This window comes from Phyllostomus hastatus, unplaced genomic scaffold (assembly GCF_019186645.2).
Source record: "Phyllostomus hastatus isolate PE091 unplaced genomic scaffold, TTU_PhHast_1.1 phas_scaffold_60, whole genome shotgun sequence".
NCBI classification, from domain to species: domain Eukaryota; kingdom Metazoa; phylum Chordata; class Mammalia; order Chiroptera; family Phyllostomidae; genus Phyllostomus; species Phyllostomus hastatus.
In genome coordinates, this window is record NW_025334038.1 from 11996330 (window position 1) to 12014446 (window position 18117).

The following is an 18117-nucleotide window of genomic DNA, read 5'->3' on the forward strand; positions in this document are numbered from 1 at the left end:
GATTTAGTTCATATCCACTGTTAAAGCCCACTAAATCTTACTAACCATGATGTTCAAGTGGAAAAATATATAAAATTTGACAAGTCTGTAGCCTTTATTTGTCAGAACACTTAAGTGTTTGCTTTTTGCACCAATTCAAAAGACTCATTGCCACAAGAATTTGCATATTAAAATATATTTAGGTATGAAAGAAAGATGGGACATAGTCCTTGTCCTTAGGGAGCTACAGTTTTTATGGCAGGCTAAATGTATGCATGTGAAACCATTAGAATCTCATGCAAAATGAATATAAGGAAGGGATAATTTGAAACTAGTAAGGAATAAGATATGTCTAGGTACTAGATAGTTTGCTAACCACATGGTTTATAACATTAGCATTATAGTTTGAGCCCTGTCTACTTGGTCTCCATCTTCGGTTCCTACTAAACTGATGGTTTGTTTGTTTGTTTGTTTGCTTGCTTTAAATTTTATTTATTGACTTTTTTTAGAGTGAGGGAAGGAGAAAGAGAAGCATCGCTTTGTTGTTTCACTTGTTTATGCATTCATTGGTTGTTTCTTGTTTGTGCCCCAACCGCAACCTTGTCATATCCGGACAGTGCTCTAACCATCTGAGCTAGCTAGCCAAGGCTGAACTGGTGTTTTTATTACAGGAAGTTAAATAAAACCTTTCTTGTAAAATTTTCTTACCCCAAGTTTTTATATTTCTCGAACATTGTCTTTTACAGTGTTCTGAAAAGGATAGGAATATGTATTTATTTTTCCTTTATGTATAGCAACTATGACACAGAATAACCATAGAATTTAACTGGAAGGCCTGAACTCTTCTTTCTGATTTCTAGCAATCTTCCTTATTAATATATCTACCAGTGATGCCCATTTTGGCAGCGTATTAGATTCACCTGTAGAGCTCTTTAAACATACCAGTCATAATTCTCTGTATCAGTCCAGGCCTGATCTTAAGCCTAAACATTATTTTTTAAAGTTGTCCAGTTGATTCTTCAGGCAACAAGTATGAAAGCATGAAGACCCATTGACCTACCCTAACCCAACCCTCTTGTTTTCGTCCATAGATTTCAACTGTGCATGTGTAGCCCTAACCCAGTAATATTTTACACATTCATAATGAAGTCATAATGTCTTTGTCTTTATTAGAAATTTTCATCCAAGCCCAAGTGTCCCAAGATAAAACTGTGTATGACTCCATACCAACAAGTGTAATAAATTTCAGTTTTTTAGATGGCAGGTATATCTTAAACACTAAGCTATAGGGTCTTGATCCAAACACTCTTCTGTTTTCACTAAATGGACTGTAATAGCCTTTACTCAACTACCAGATTATAAGAAATAAGATTTCTTTAGAACACTAAATGTGACTTTGTTTTGAAAAATATCTTTTGTAGTTTGAATTGCTTTGCAATCTTATTTCCTTGCAGAGGCTCCATATTCGGAAACATAAATTTGAAATATTTTTGCTTTAGGGCCAATCTCTCAATTATTGGCAACTTATATTTGGATTAGATTACATTTTTGTGTGTACTGTAAAGATTTAGCATAGCCTAGTATGAGTCACGTGACCTGCCACTTTAAGCAAGCTGTACACGTACTAGTTAGACAAGCTAGTCCTACAGCAAATCAGGGGATTTCTCCACAGTTTTTAGTGTGGAGAGAAAATTAACTTTATTCCTGTAGTCTTCAAACTTGGCAAATTAGTTGGATAATATCTTCAAACTGCTGTTGTTTTAGTGGGTTTTTTCTCCTATTTTATGCTTCATTTTCCCATTTTTATCTTGAAACTCAAAGTCTTTGATCTATACTATCAAAGGGCTAGCATACATAGAAGAAACTTAAAAAGACTAACCATTATTTTTTAGAACTCTCTCAACAGTGTTTCACAGAATATGGAATAATGAATAAGAAAGTCTACTTTTAATTCTTTTCCCTTTTTCCTCCCCACAGTCTGTTTTTCTCAATTTTGTATCCTAGTATTCCTACAGTGTCCCCTTTATCTACTTCTGGAACTATCTTGGATTCATTAAATTTCTCCTAAACTTCTGCTTTTGCATTTTCAGTTTGCTTCCCTCAGCCATCCTTGGAAATAATTGTCAAGAACAAAGTCTCAAATTGAACCTTGCCTTTTAGTGAAGTTTCCCATCTGTTATTATTAAAAAGGAAGTTGTTAACACCTGTCCTAGAAAGTTCCTTTGGGTGCTAAAACATTGCCTTTTAGAACATTCATTTTATGTTCATTGGATATAACCACTTTTTATTATTTTTGTAGGCATGTATTTATCGGCAAAATTAATTAGTAAATTAAGTTGTATTGACAAAAACAATATTAAATGTGAAAGGAAGAGGTGTATGCTATAGCCACTTCATGTCTCATGAACTCACTAAAAATGAGTGATAGTAATACTTTATTTTTATTTTTTAATTTATTTTATTTTTTTCCAACTACAGTTTACATTCAGTATTCTGTATTAGTTTCAGATGTATGGCATAGTGGTTAGATAATCATGTGCTTTGCAAAGTGGTCCCCCCAATATTAATACTTTAGATTGAAATAATATTTAAGTAGATAACTTTAAAGAATAAGGGGAAGCCCTGGCTCATGCAGCTCAGTGGGTTGAGTGCCAGCTGAATCAAGAGGTCCCCTGTCTGGAGCATTCGAGAGGTTTCTCTTGATGTGGATGTATCTCTCCCCCTCTCTTCCTCCTTTCCCCTCTTTCTAAAAAATAAATCTTTTAAAAAGAAAGAATTAGGGGGAGTGATATTTCATGCCAAAAGATCTTCATTTTATGCCTAAGTAAGCTGATCATACTTATGGCTCTTCTTCAGTCTTTCTCAGTTTCTGTTGTTGAAAATACTCAAAATATTTCTCCTACATTTGTGTTTTGCTATTAAAACAATCTCTTCTCCATTTAACTTGGTTGGATCTTTGTGGTTATACATATGGCACAGTCATTATAGAAAATTTAAAAATATGAAAAATTTCAAAATGTAAAAAAGTGTGAAAAGGCAGATAGATCATCTATAATCTCATCACCCAGAAATAATCACTGTTAAATTTTGGTGCACTTGACTCAATTCATTTTTCAGTGTACACATAACATGTGAATCATGTCTTCTATAACATTCTATCTTCTATACTTTTTAAATTTCATTCATAAGCTCTGGTTTAAAAATTAAACCATATAAAATACATGGAATAAAGTATTAAAATTCTACCTTACCCATTGCCCCTTGTGCAAGGCAATTACTATTCACCAAAATAATCACTGTTTAGAATATGGTGTATATTTTTCTAATACTTTTACTACTTTTTTAAGTAGATACGTGAAAGAGTTGTGGTTTGGGAATGAAGGGTTGGTGTTTTTATTTTTGAACTAGAGGGATTAGGAATGTTTTTATTTGTGTTGATGAATTTTTGTGCATATGTGGAATTATTTTTATGAAAGTTTTAATTCTCTTTATGAATTTTTTTCATGAAGCATCATCTTTGAATGTCTTTCTGCAACATATCTGAATTTTCCCTGATAGGTTGGAATAGAGAGATATCAGCTTGAGTAAGAGGTCAGGTAAAGAATTTGTATTTTAAACTCTTAATAGGAAATAATTGTGGTTTCTAAAGTATGAAATGGATGTGATAAAGTTTATCTTTTAAAGAAATGAATTTAGTAGCAGTCATTGAGATAAATTTCATTTGGCAGGACCACAGGCAGAAGGGTGTCAGAATATAATCATCAAGTGGCAGGACCATCCTCTACCATGGTGATGACAATCAAAAGGAGATAACATTTGCAGGAACAAGTATAAAGGACACATGGACAATAACAAAGGGGGGGTGGAAACAGGAGGGAGGTGGGGAAGGGCTGGGGGGATGGGTTGGGATGGGGGGTAAAAAGGCAGAAAACTGCACTTGAACAAGAATTAAAATTTTAAAAAATAAATAAAACACTTGAAAGAAAGAAGATAACATGTGAGAGGCACTTTGAAAGAAATGAATATTTAGTGATTGTGTGAATAGGGATTAAAGAATAATTTGAGATAATCTTAATGTTCTACTAGCAACAATAGAGTGTTGGGATTGGATATTAGTGTTCTTATAATTTGGATGTTGTTTACTTTAAAATACCTACTAGATCTAAGGTCAGCAAACTTTCTCTAATAGGCCACACAGGAAATGTTTTAGGCTTTATAGACAAAGGTATAAAAATAGATACTATTTTAGATATTTCTGTAATAAGAGAGAAAATACTTCCAAACATTTTTATTGACAAAATTCAAAATATAATTATTGAACATATTTTTTAAAAAATACTGATATACTAATGAGAAGAATAGAATTTGAGTGCCAACTTTAGTTGGCAGTAACATTTCATTTAATTAGTTCCAAGTTAGTATTCTTTGTCATCAAATTGATTGCAAATGTTTATCTGTAAAAACCATTCTTAGCTTGCAGGGCATTCAAAAGTAGACAGTAGGCTCTAATTGGCCTAATGGTCAGTTTGCCAATTCCTATACTGCATAATTATTAGACAGCAAAAAAAGACCAAAAGGAAATGGTCTGAAATGAAAGTTGACAGTGTAGGGAAAGGGGTTATGGAAGCCAACAAACAAGGAGATTTCAAAGATTAGCAGTCAGATGTTGCTGGGGAGGAGGAAGACCATTAAGGGGAGTGGGGAGGTACATTGGATGTAATAAGAAGAGGTCGTTTGTAACCTTCGATATAGCATGTAGTAGATTAAAGAACTCTAAGAACTAAATTGCAAGTTTATAGACAGTTCATGATGTCTTGTGGAAAAAAGAGGAAGAATATTCAAAAATAGGTAGTGCTGTTTTGAAACATAGAAGGGAAAGAACTTGTATAAAAGAGAAATTCAGATAATAAAATACATTTTTAAAATATAAGGGAAAAAATTAAATCTTTTATACTACCGTGCCTAATCTTGAATTATCCATTAGATTTTTTTCAAGATTTTTATTTATTGATTTTTTTAGAGGGGTAGGGAGAGAAAGAGAGGGAGAAAAACATCAATGTGTGGTTGCTTCTCACATGGCCCCCACTAGGGACCTGGCCCACAACCCAGGCATGTGCCCTGACTGGGAGTCGAACCGGTGACCCTTTGGTTCGCAGGTCATGCTCAATTCACCGAGCTATAGCAGGCAGGTCTATCCATTAGATTTTTACAGCTTTCTTTCTCAAGTAAATTTTTTAAACTGTGTAAATTGTTACTGAAAATCCACAGTGACTATTTACAGCCCAAGATCATGAGTGGCTTATCATTTTACTTGATATTTCTCCAGGCCATAGGTAACCTAGATAACAAGCAATTCTCTGAGATAGAGCCAAGTTTAGGAAGCAGAGGAGGTTTGTTTTAGAAGTCTTTCTGGCATATTTTCTGTATTTATTTTATGAATAATTTCTGTGACTTGGGATTGTGCTGATATTTTAATTTTACTAACTGACGTTGGGGACAATATGAGGCATGTTGAGGGAAGTATCTTAATAATCTATACTCTCTTGACCTTCATTTCCAGCCAAGACAGAGTAATAGGGACTGGATTTATCCTTCTATATAACTTAAACCACTCCACCCCCCCACCCAAAAAAAAAAACAAAACATGAAACAACAGTTTTCATTAGGCAGTGAAGGAATATAAAGCCTGAACAAGGGAAAACAGTTTTATTATCTCAGTTTGCTACCTAGAGAGAGTTTTTTTAGCTACAACTCAGGGAAGCAGAACCCAGGCAGAGCCTCTCTCTAAGTCAAGGGCTTGGAGTTAGGAGTTTAAGGAAGCCAAGGTGGCTGCAGTTTACAGGGCAGACTACTGAAGACAAGAGAGCAACAAAGAGAGCTATGGAGATCTACAGAGAGACTTTGAGTCTCGGGGCTGACCAAGTGTATGTTTAAAAACTATGCGAGGCCAGGAACAGAATCACTCAAAAGGAAAGGCAGGAGAATCTCTGGAACTCACTCAAGGAAAGGAATAGTTTATATTCCTACCAGCCAAAGTGTTGTAATGCACAAGGCATTAAGTAGAGAACTTAAAAGAATATTGTCCCAGTATTGGGGAGAAATTAGCCCTAGATTAAAGGCCACTTTGGTCCTGCCTATGAAAAGCTTGGACCAAAGGGATTAAATTGTTTCCAGGTAACTGTGGCCCAGAATAAAGCTCAGAACTATTGTTTGAAAAATTACATGAATATCTAATGCTTACTCAACAAGGATGCCTACCATCCAATAAAAAATTATCAAGTATGCAAAGAAGTAGAAAGCTAAGGTCAATAATGATAGGAAAAAACAGTCATTTGAATCAGACTATGAATTAGAATTAGAAACAATTCTAATATATGAAATTCAGACGGGGAAAAAGGACTAGAAAAAAATGGAGCTTCATTGCTCTTCAACAGGCCTAATAGGTGTATAATTGACATCTTTAAAATAGAGGAAATGAGGGAAAAATAAATAATAGTGGAAATTTTTCAAAATTTGATGACAATTATAAACCAGTGAACCCAAAACATTCAACAAACTCAAGCAAAAGAAACATGAGAAAAACTTTTCAAGAAAGTGTAAAGAGAAAATCATAAGAGCAGCCACAGAAAAGACACATTATAGAGAACCAAAAATAATGGCAGCCAACTGCTTTTAGAAACAATAAAAGCCAGGTCTTCCCATCAAGATGGCTGCATAAGTAAGCAGTGCTCACCATGCCCAAGCACATCAAAATTACAACTAAACTGCAGAACCATCATTATTCAGAACCACCAGGAATCGAGCTGAATGGAAGGAAGTCTTACAACTATGGAATTAAAGAAGAACCTACATTGAGACTGGTAGGAGGGGCAGAGGCACAAAATGGACTGGTACCATATGCATGTATTGGCAGATAAAAATCAGGAGAGATATCTCAGGAGTGAGAGGTTCCAGAAGCCCACAGTTTAGGGTTCTAGGGTCAGGAAGATAAGTACCTATAACTTCTGGCTATAAAAACTAGTAGAGATTGGGGCTAGACTGTGGGACATAGAAAGGCTGAAGTCCCAGAAAGTTTATCTTAAAGGGCTCACACAGACTTACTCAGATTCACTTCTTCTGAGCTCCAGTTCTGGGGCAGTAATTAGAAAGGCACCAGAGGCATATAGGGAGGAACTGAAGTGTCTGGCATCAGGACAAATGCTAGGGGACAGCTTTCTCCTAGCACAGGCCATTGTTTCTTTTCTAAGCCCTCCACTCACAGCTGGCAAATAAGTGCCATTTCTGACACCTATCAACGTAACACTGTCTGCCCCACCCTGGTGATTCCCTAAGGCTCTGCCCAACGTAGCTTTCAGACCACCCCCCCCACACACACACACACACACACTACCTCCTGCAGTGTGTTTCCAGTGTCTTTTTTATACAAATGACTTGTCTTGGTTCATGCTTCACATTTTCCTAAATTCTCTCAAACAAGCAGCATCTGGTCTCAATGAGTCCTGTACCTGTCACTAACTGACCCCAGGGCAGGCACTAGCAGCAGTCGGCCTTAGTTCATAGAATGGCCTCATTTGGGCATCTCGAAGCCCAGCAAAAGTAGTAGCCATCTGCAGATTGCTTTGTAACTTATGTCTGGTTGCCCCAAACAATATGTAGGCAGTGGCTGACCTTGGCCTGCACCTCACAGGAGGTCCCAGCAACTGCCAACCCAGCAGGCAGCTATAGACTATGTCAGAACACCACCACTCAACCACCTCCACAAGCAACACACTCAAGTTGTGGACTCAGTAGACACCAGAGTCATGCAGAAGTAAGACCCACTCTGTGGACTGGGCCCCTGTACAGCTGACCTTCCACAGTGGTTGGAGGTTGGTGGTCAATCGTCATATAACTAGTTCTTGCAGCATATTGGCTGGGTAAATCCCTCCCATTGACCTGCCAACAGCAAGCAGGACTCACTTACAAGAGGAGAGTGAACTCAGGCCATAATGTGGACACACTTTGAGTACCCAGCTTGGGTGATGGGGGGGCCTGTCCCACTGGACCCTACAGGACACCTACTGCATTAGGCCATGCTAGCAAGACAGGGAGTCATAGCAGCTCTACCTAACACATATAAACAAAAACAGGGAGTATGCCAAAATGAGGAGACAAAGAAACATGGCCCACCCAAATGAGAGAATAGCTCAAAACTGCAGAAAAAGAACTAAACGTAAAGGAGACAAGCAATCTATAAGATGCAGAGTTTAAAACAACTGGTTATAAAGATGTTCAGTGAACTTAGGGAAAAAGTAGATGAACTCAAGAAGAAACTTAAACAGGATTAAAAAAGATGTGGAAACCGTAAAAAGAGTCAGAAATGAAGGATACACTAACTGAAATGAAGAACAACTTACAGGAAATCAGCAGTAAAGTGGATGAAGCCAAGAATCAACCATCGATTTGAAATATATAAGGAAGCGGAAAAATCCAATCAGAACAGCAAGAAGAAAAAAGAATCCAAAAAAATAAGGATAGAGTAAGGCACCTCTGGGCCAACTTTAAGCATACCAACATTTGCATCATGGGGGTGCTAGAAGTAGAAGAGAGAGCAAGAAATTGAAAACTTAATTGAAAAACTAATGACAGAAAACTTCCATAACTTTGTGAAGGAAATAGACATACAAGTCCAGGAATCTCATAGAGTTCCAAACAAGATAAACCCAGATGGGCCCACACCAAGATACATCATAATTAAAATGTGAAAGGTTAAATACCAAGAGTGAGTCTTAAAAGCACCAGGAGAAAAGCAGTTAGCTACCTACAAAGGAATTCCATAATGTGGTGAGCTGATTTCTCAAAAGAAACTTTACAATCTAGAAGGTATGGATAAGAGATATTAAAAGTAACGAAAAGAAAGGACCTACAACCACGATTACTGTACCCAGCAAAGCTATCATTTAGAATAAACAGACAGATAAGAGCTTCCCACAGAAGAAAAAACTAAAGGAGTTCATCATCACCAAACCATTATTATATGAAATGTTTAAGGGACATATTTAAGAAAAAGTAGAAGATCGAAACTGATCAATGAAATGGCAAAAAAAGAACAACGTATCTTTCAACAGTTGAATCTAAGCAAACAAGAAGAACAGAGGCAGAATCATATATACTGAGAGCATTTTGATGGTTGCCAGATGGGAGGTGTGGGCCAGAGAATAGGGGAAGAGGTGAGGGGATTGAGAAGTACAAATAAGTAGTTACAGAATGGCCATGGGGATGTAAAGTATAGTACAGGAAATGGAGCAGCCAAAGAACTTATACACATGACCCATGGACAGGAACAATGGTGGGGGGATTGCCTGAGGGAGTGGGGGGTGCTGGGTGGAGTGGGTGAAGGGGGAAATATTGGGATACCTGTAATAACATAAAATATAGTTTAAATTTTTTACAAAGAAAAATAGAAACAATACAAGCAAGAAAAGTAGTGGTACAGCATCTCTATTTGAAGTAGTGAAAGAAGAAACCTAGAATTCTTACAAGCAAAATTATTTTTCAGAAGCAAAGGTGAAATAAAGATTATTTCATACATGTCAAAACCAAAAGAATTAATCACCACCTGTCCTGCAGTGACAAATATATCTGATAAATCTTATAGAAGATTTTTATCACTTATGTATGTTTTAGAATGACAGTGAGACTCTACTAATAAACAATTTACAGACAGATAATTTACTCAGTAAAAACTATTTGTAAATTACGACATGAGAAAATGTTCACTCCCACTAGCAGTCTAAGAAATAAAATTTAAGGCAACTTTAACCAAAAAAAGGATAAAACCGTTTACTACGCACAGAGACAATAGTACTGTTTGCTTAGGCATATCAGCCCATGTTCCTATGAATCGGTGTGATGATATTTAACAAAACACAAAATCACTATACTTTATTCTATAATTCTGCCTCTAAAAGTTTATGACCAATATAATTCACCCCCAAAATTAAAATTGCTGCAAAACAAGTTATAACATTGCAGTTACTGATAGGGAAATTCAACAACAGCAACAACAAATGAGTCAAAAGAAATATGGAATAACACTTGAATAATTAAGCTTCCACTTTCCTCGGCTCATTAAGTTTGGTTTAAATTATGGTGAAATTTGCTTATTTGTCAGAGATAATGAATCAGACATTGGAACCCATGAGTTTCAAAGTGTTCTAAGTTAACTGCTTCAGTCTCTAAAACAGAGTTAAATACGTGATACATACTACAGTCCTCAAATTGATTATAAATTACTTATACCATCTTTGGGGAACACAGCACATGTCTACCAAATAATGTTATTAAGTTTGGGAAGCTTGTTCATCATTGGCCTTAAGACGTCTGATGGTCTAAAAAGGCAGGGAACCAAATGACTTCCTAGCACACCTTGCCAATTAAAGACATCAACTTTAGTAGCCACTAAAAGCCATAGCACATGTGGGGCTTTCTTTACATATGAATTAATTATTGCTTGAGAAGAATACACAGGTTCCTATTCTTCCCTTCAAAAATAATAATAATAGTTTGAAATAGCAATCAAGATATTTGCAAAACCATAAAGAGGCATGAGAGCAATAACATTTTTATGTAGAGTTTCCCATACTATTACTTTTCTTAAGTCATCAACCTTTTTGTGGGCATGTTCTTACAATAGAAACTTCTTTGTGATTACCTGTTATACATGCATCATTTTTCTGCATTCTGCCATTTTCTCATTTAATCTTGTTTGTAAACAGCATTTGTTGAGATAAAATTGGCATACTGTACAATTTACCTGCTTAGCCCTGGCCAGGGAGCGCAGTTGGTTAAGAGTGCCATCCCCATATGCCAAGTTGGAGATTCCATCACCAGACAGGGCACATACAAGAAGCAACCAGTGAATGCATAAATAAGTGGAAAAACAAATTCATTTCTCTCTCTCTCTCTCTAAAATCAATTAAAAAATAATTTACCCCCTTAAAGTATATGGTTTAATAGTGTTTAGTATATTCAGATATGTGCAACCATCACCACAATCAGTTCTAGAGCATTTTCATCACCTCAAAAAGAAACTCTGCAGTGAAAGCAAACCAAGTTCCCATTAACAGGTAAATGGATAAATATTGTGTGCCTATACAATGGAATGTTACTTGACTTTAAAAAGGAATAAAATTCTGACACAGGCTACAATGTGGATGAATCTTGAAGACATGATGCTTTGTGAAGTAAGCCAGTTGCAAAAGACAAATGTATGAGTCTATTTTTGCAATCGAATTCTTAGAAACATTAAATAGGATGGTGGTTGCCTGGGTCCGGGGAAAGAAGAACGCATAGTTACTGTTTAATGGCACAGTTTTAATTTTGCAATATGAAAACAATTCTGGGAATGGGTGGTGGTAATCATACAACTATGTGAATGTTCAGTTGCATTGAATTGTAAGAGTTCTTCATGTATTCTGATACAAATCCCTTAGCAGATGGATGACTTGCAAATGACATTCTCCCAATTTGTGGGTTGTCTTTTTAAAATGGTTGAAATGGTAAATTATATGTTATGTGTATATCACCACAATCAAAATTTTTAATGTGAACATACTGATGAATATAAAAACAAGAACTATATACCTTCTTTTTAAGTTACAGTTTACTTTCAATATTATTTTCTGTTGGTTTCAGGTATACAGCATAGCGGTTAGACAATCATGTACTTTACAAAGTGTTCACCCCAATATTTCCAGTACCCAACTGGCACTATACATATTGAAGAGTTTGACTATATTCCTTGTGTTGTACTTTACATTCTTGTGACTGTTTTGTAACTATCATTATATACTTCTTAATCTCTTTACCTTTTTCCCTCAGTCCCCCAACCCCTCCCTTCTGGCAACCACCAGTCCAGTCTGTGTGCCTGAGTCTGTTTCAACTTTGTTTATTTATGTTGTTCTTTAGACTCTACATATAAGTGAAATTATATCATATTTGTCTTTCTCTGGCTGACTTATTTCACTGAACATAATACCCTATAGGTGCATCATCCATCGAAAAGAAATTCTGTTTTATTTAGCTGTCAGTCTCTGATTCCAACCTCATCACCACCGTAATCTCCCAAACAATGATTATCTTCTGTCTCTGTAGATTTCCCTGTTACAACAGTTCATCTGAATGGAATAATATGCAGTATTTTTCTGATTGGCTGGTTTTACTCAGTATGTTTTTAAGGTTCATCCATGTGACATAAGTTTCATCAGTTGTTTGTTTCTTTATGTAGCTAAACAGTATTCCATGGTATGGCTATACCTCTGTTGTATTTATCCATTTGTCAGTTGATGGACATTTAGGTTGTTTCCACCTTTTAACTCTTATGAATAATACCACTAGAAACAAGTTTGTAAATTTTAATGTGGACATATATTTTCATTTCTCTTAGGGATATACCTAGGAGTGGAATCTCTGTGTCTTATGGTAACTCTGTAATCATTTCAGGAACTGTCTACTGTTTCCAAAGCAGCTACACCATTTTATACTTCCATAAACAGTGCATGAGTGATCCAATTTCTCCACATTCTTGCCAACTCTTTTTAATTTTCAGAATTTCTTAAAATACCATTCTGGCGGGTGTGTGATTTTGATTTTGATTTCCCTGACTACTAATGATACTTAGTATTTTTTTGTATGCTTATTAGGCGTTTGTGTATCTTCCTTGGAAAAACTGTTTCACTATTTTGTCCAAGTTAATTGGTTATATGTCTTTACTATGGAATTGTAGGAGTTCTTCATATATTCAGAAACAAATTCCTTAGCAAATTTATGCACTGAAAATATGTTCTCCCATTTTGTGAGTTTTGTTTTCACTTTCTCGATTCAAATCTTTTCAAGTATAAAAGAATTTATCTTTGGTGAAGTCCAGTTTACTTATTTATTTCTTGTTGCTTGTCCTTATGGTATCAAACAGTTGAGTACCAAACCCAAGATTACTAGGATCTTGTAATTTTTTATGTTTTTAATTATATTTCATTGATTATGCTATTACCGTTGTCCCAATTTCCCCTCCTTTACCTCTTCCATCAAGAGGTAAAGGCAGTCCACACAAAATTGTTCCTGTCCATGGGTCATGCATGCAAAGTCTTTGGCTACTCTATTTCCTACACTGTATTTTACATCCCCCTGGCTATTCTGTAACTATCTATTTGTACTTGTTAATCCCCTCACCTCTTCACCCACTCCCCCATTTGACAACCCTCAAAACACTTTCTATATACATGATTCTGTCTCTGTTCTTCTGGTTTGTTCAGTTTGTTTTTCAGATTCAGTTTTAATATGTATTTATTACTACTTTATTATTCATAGTTTTGATGTTTTCTTAAATAAGTCCCTTTAAAATTGCATGTAATAATAGCTTGGTGATGATGAACTCCTTTAGTTTTTTCTTGACTGGGAAGCTCTTTATCTGCCCTTTAATTCTAAATGGTATTTCTGCTGGGTAGAGCAGTCTTGGCTATAGTTCTATGTTTTTCATTACTTTTAATATTTCTTGTCAGTCCCTTTTAGCCTGGAAAGTTTCTTTTAAGAATTCAGCTGACATTCTTATGGGAGCTCCCTTTAGATAACTAACTGCTTTTCTCTTGCTGCTTTTAGGATCCTCTCTTCATCTTTAACCTTTGACATTTATGATGTGTCTTAGAGTGGGCCTCTTTGCATCCTTCTTGTTTGAGACTGTGCTTCCTGTATGTGCATGTCTATTTCCTTCACCATATTAGGGAAGTTTTCTTTCACTATCTTTTCAAATAGATTTCCAATTTCTTCATTTCTTTTCTCCTTCTGGCACCCTTATGATGCAAATGTTGGAATGCTTGAAGTTTGCCAGAGACAGCTTACAATATCCTTGTGGGTTTGTGGGGGGGGTGGGGAGGTTGTTTCTTTTTGGGGTTTTTTTTGGGGGGGTGTTTTGTTTGTTTATTTGTTTTATTTGAATTCTCTATTCTTCTTGTTGTTCTGATTGCTTGTTTTATACTTCCTTATGTTCCAAATCATTGATTTGATTCCTGGCCTCATCCACTCTACTGTTGTTCCCCTCTAAGTTGTTTGGTATTTATTAGTGTATCTTTCATTTCTAACTGGATATTTTTTATGCTCTTGAGGTCCTCACTAAGTTCTTTGAGCATCCTTATAACCAATGTTTCGAACTCTGCATCTAGTAGATTTCTTACCTCGATTTTGTTTAGTTCTTTTTCTGGAGTTGTGATCGGTTCTTTCATTTGGGCAATGTTTCTTTGTCCCCTCATTTTGGCAGCCTCCCTGTGTTTGTTTCTATGTATTAGAGCAGCTATGACCCCTTGTCTTGCTAGCATGGCCTCATACAGTAGGTGTCCTGTAGGGTCCAGTGGCACAGCCTCCCCTGTCACCTAAGCTGGGTACTCCAGGTGTGCCCTTTGTGTGGGCTGAGTACACTCTCTTGTAGTTGAGCCTTAATTACTGTTGGTAGGTACATTGGAGGGATTTACCCAGGCCAGTCAGCTGTAGAGGCTGGCTGTGACCACTGACTACCAACCTCCACCTCTGTGGAGAATCAGCTGTGCAGGGGCAGAGTGGTGGTGCTCTGACATGGTCTGTAGCTGTCCATTGGGTGTGCAGGCTCTGGGGTTTTCCTGGTGGTGCAGGCCAAGGTCAGCCCCCACCTGTGTTCTATTCTGGCCCACCCTGCGTGAGCTATAAAGCAATCTGAGATGGCTTCTGCTTGTGTTGGGCTTGAAGATTCCCAGGCAAAGAGAAATTGTGAATCTTGGCTGGCTGCTGCTAGTGCCAGGCCTGGCTCCACTTAGCAAGAGATACAGGAGCTGGGGGCTCACTGAGGTGAGGCTGGCTGTTGCTTGTTTGATAGGATTTAGGAAGTTGTGAAGCTTGAGGCAAGACCAGACATTCATATGGAAGAGTCACAGTTAACAGTTCAGGTGGGCCTGTAAGTTGGGTGGGACGGAGTCTCAGGGGATCTCCAGGACAGGTCAAACAGTGTTAGCCAGGTCACTGGAATCTCCAACATGGCACCGGTCTGTGGGCTCTGTGGCTCTGTTGTGGGAAGGCTCAGAAAGGAGCAATGACCTCTGCCCACGTTTCTGAGAGAAAATTGTGCCCCAGTTTCCACCTTGATGCCAGACACTTCAGTTCCTCCCCATATGCCACTGGTGCCTTTCAAGCTGTTACCTTGGTGCTGGAGCTCAGATGGAATGAGTCTGAGTAAGTCTGTGTGGGGGTTCTTTAAGGGAAACTACTTGATACTCCAGAAGTCTCTTCCCCTGATTCAATCCCTGCTGATTTTTACAGCCAGAAGTTATAGGGAATTACCTTCCTGGCACTGGAACCCATGGGCTGTGGTGCCTGGTGTGGGGCTAGGATTCCTTGCTCCAGAATCTACCTCCCTAATATTTATCCACCACACATGGGTAAGAGACATGCCCATTCCCCATCTCCACCCCTCCTACCCCTCTAGGTGGATGTGGTCTGTTTAATTCCATAGTTGTCAGACTTCCATTCAAGTCAGTATCTGAAAGTTCTGAGTGATGGTTGTTCTGTAGTTTAGTTGAAATTTTAATGTGGTTGTGTGAGGAGGTAATCCGTGTTTACCTGTGCCCCCATCTTGACTGGAAATTCCAAATATTGCTTATGTTTTTACACATTTGTCCTGTAGAGTGTGCCATAGTGTAGATTTTCCTGATGGTGTCATCATGGTGTTGTTTAGTATGTCTCGCTGTATTCTCTATAATTCAGTAGTTGGATGTAATGTGATAATTTTAATGTAAATACATATGTGAGTATAAAAAGTTATTAGAGCTAGATTAAATAATACTATATAAAAATACTTTTTTAAATGATAAAAAGAGTGGTAACTAACAGGGTTGTATATATTAAGATTTCTAATTACCTGAGAATTCTCAGAAAAAAATTAACAGTAAGTATGATTAGAAATGATTTTTCTGGACTTCTGGCCAAGATGGAGGCATAGGTAGACATACTGTGCCTCCTCACACAACCAAAATAAGGACAACAATTTAGAAACAAAAAACAACCAGTATTCACAAAAAATTGAACTGTATGGAAGCCCAATGACCAAGGAGTTAAAATAGACACATTCAACCAGACCAGTAGGAGGGTCAGAGTCAGGTGGCTGGGTGGAGAGAGGTAGCTCGGCAAAAAGAGCGCAGGCTGGTGGACTCGGGCATGCAAGGCAGCAGCTGGCGTTCCCAGCGAGGCAGCGGATTGTGGAGGGGCACAGTGCACAAGGTGGCTGGTGGACTGGGCGGTCCCATATTCGCGCACAGATAAACTAGGCGAAACTGGGGAGTGAGACAGACTTTGCAACCCAGGGTCCCAGCGCAGGGAAATGAAGCCCCAAAACACCAATTGAAAACACCTCTGGGGGTTGAGGTGCCAGGAGAAACTCCCAGCCTCACAGGAGAGTTCCCACAGGGAGACGACCCACAGGAGAGACCCACAGGGTCCTAGAAAGTACACAAACCCACCCACATGGGAATCAGTACCAGAAGGGTCCAATTTGCTTGTGGAAAGCGGGGGAAGTGACTGAAATCCAGCAGAGAGCCAAGCAAGCACCATTGTTCCCTCTCGGACCGTTCCCCCACATACAGCGTCACAACTCAGTGACTGGGTTGCACCACCGTGGTGAACACCTAAGGCTACATCCCTCAGTACGTAACAGGTACGCTGAGACCAAAAAATGGCCCAAATGAAAGAACAGATCAAAACTTCAGAACAAATACAACTAAGTGATAAAAACATAGCCAACCTATCAGATGCACAGTTCAAAGCACTGGTGATCAGGATGCTCACAGAATTGGTTGAATTTGGTCACAAATTAGATGAAAAAATGAAGGCTACACTAAGTGAAATAAAGGAAAATGTACAAAGAACCAAGAGTGATGGGAAGGAAACTGGGACTCAAATCAATGGAGTGGACGAGAAGGAAGAAAGAAACATCCAACCAGAAAAGAATGAAGAAACAGGAATTCAAAAAGATGAGGAGAGGCTTAGGAACCTCCAGAAAATCTTTAAACTTTCCAACATCTGAATTATAGGGATACCAGAAGGAGAGAGGAAGAGCAACAAGTGAAAAAGTTATTTGAACAAATAATAAAGGAGAACTTCCCTATTCTGGCAAAGGAAACAGACTTCCAGGAAGTCCAGGAAGCCCAGAGAGTCCCAAAGAAGTTGGACCCAAAAAGGAACACACCAAGGCACATCATAATTACATTACCCAAGATGAAAGATAAGGAGAGAATCTTAAAAGCAGCAAGAGGAAAGGAGACAGTTACCTACAAAGGAGTTCACATCAAACTGTCAGCTAATTTCTCAAAAGAGACCTTGCAGGCAAGAAGGGGCTGGCAAGAAGTATTCCAAGTCGTGAAAGGCAAGGACCTACATCCAAGATTGCTCTGTCCAGCAAAGCTATCATTTAGAATGGAAGGGCAGATAAAGTGCTTCCCAGATAAGGTCAAGTTACAGGAATTCATCATCACTAAGCCCTTATTTTATGAAATGTTAAAGGGACTTATCTAAGAAAAAGAAGATAAAAAACGTACAATAAAATGACAGCAAACTCATAATTATTAACAACCACACCTAAAACAAAAGCAAAAACAAACTAAGCAAACTAGAACAGGACTAGAACCACAGAAATGGAGATCACATGGAGGGTTAGCAACAGGGAAGTGGAAGGGAGAGAGGCAGGGGGGAAGGATACAAACAATAAATAGCATAGATGGTAGGTAGAAAATAGGGAAAGAGTAAGAATTGTATGGGAAATGTAGAAGCTAAAGTATGACACATGGACATGAACTAGAGCAGGGGAATGTGGGTGGGAGGGGTGGTGCAGGGTGAAGGGGAGTGAAGGGAAAATGGGACAACTAATATTTTTTAAAAACGATTTTTTTGAAAAAATTTGCTAAAAAAACTTTCAAACATTTATTATAACAAATTACATATTTAGACTCTTAGTAGAATAACTAAATACAGCAATGAATTAGGGTTGTTGTTGGGTTTGTTTGGGGTTTTTTTTTTAGATTTATTTTCATTTACTTTTTTTTTTTTTTTTTTTGAGAGGAGAATGGAGGGAGAAAAGAAGGGAGAGAT

At 37.7% G+C, this 18117-nt stretch overlaps 1 protein-coding gene across 7 annotated transcripts in view; it reads left to right on the top strand.

Annotated features, from left to right (window-relative positions):
• The window catches only part of R3HDM1 (R3H domain containing 1), a 217470-nt gene that overhangs the window by 180755 nt on the left and 18598 nt on the right, over nucleotides 1-18117 (top strand). The window lies entirely within an intron of this gene.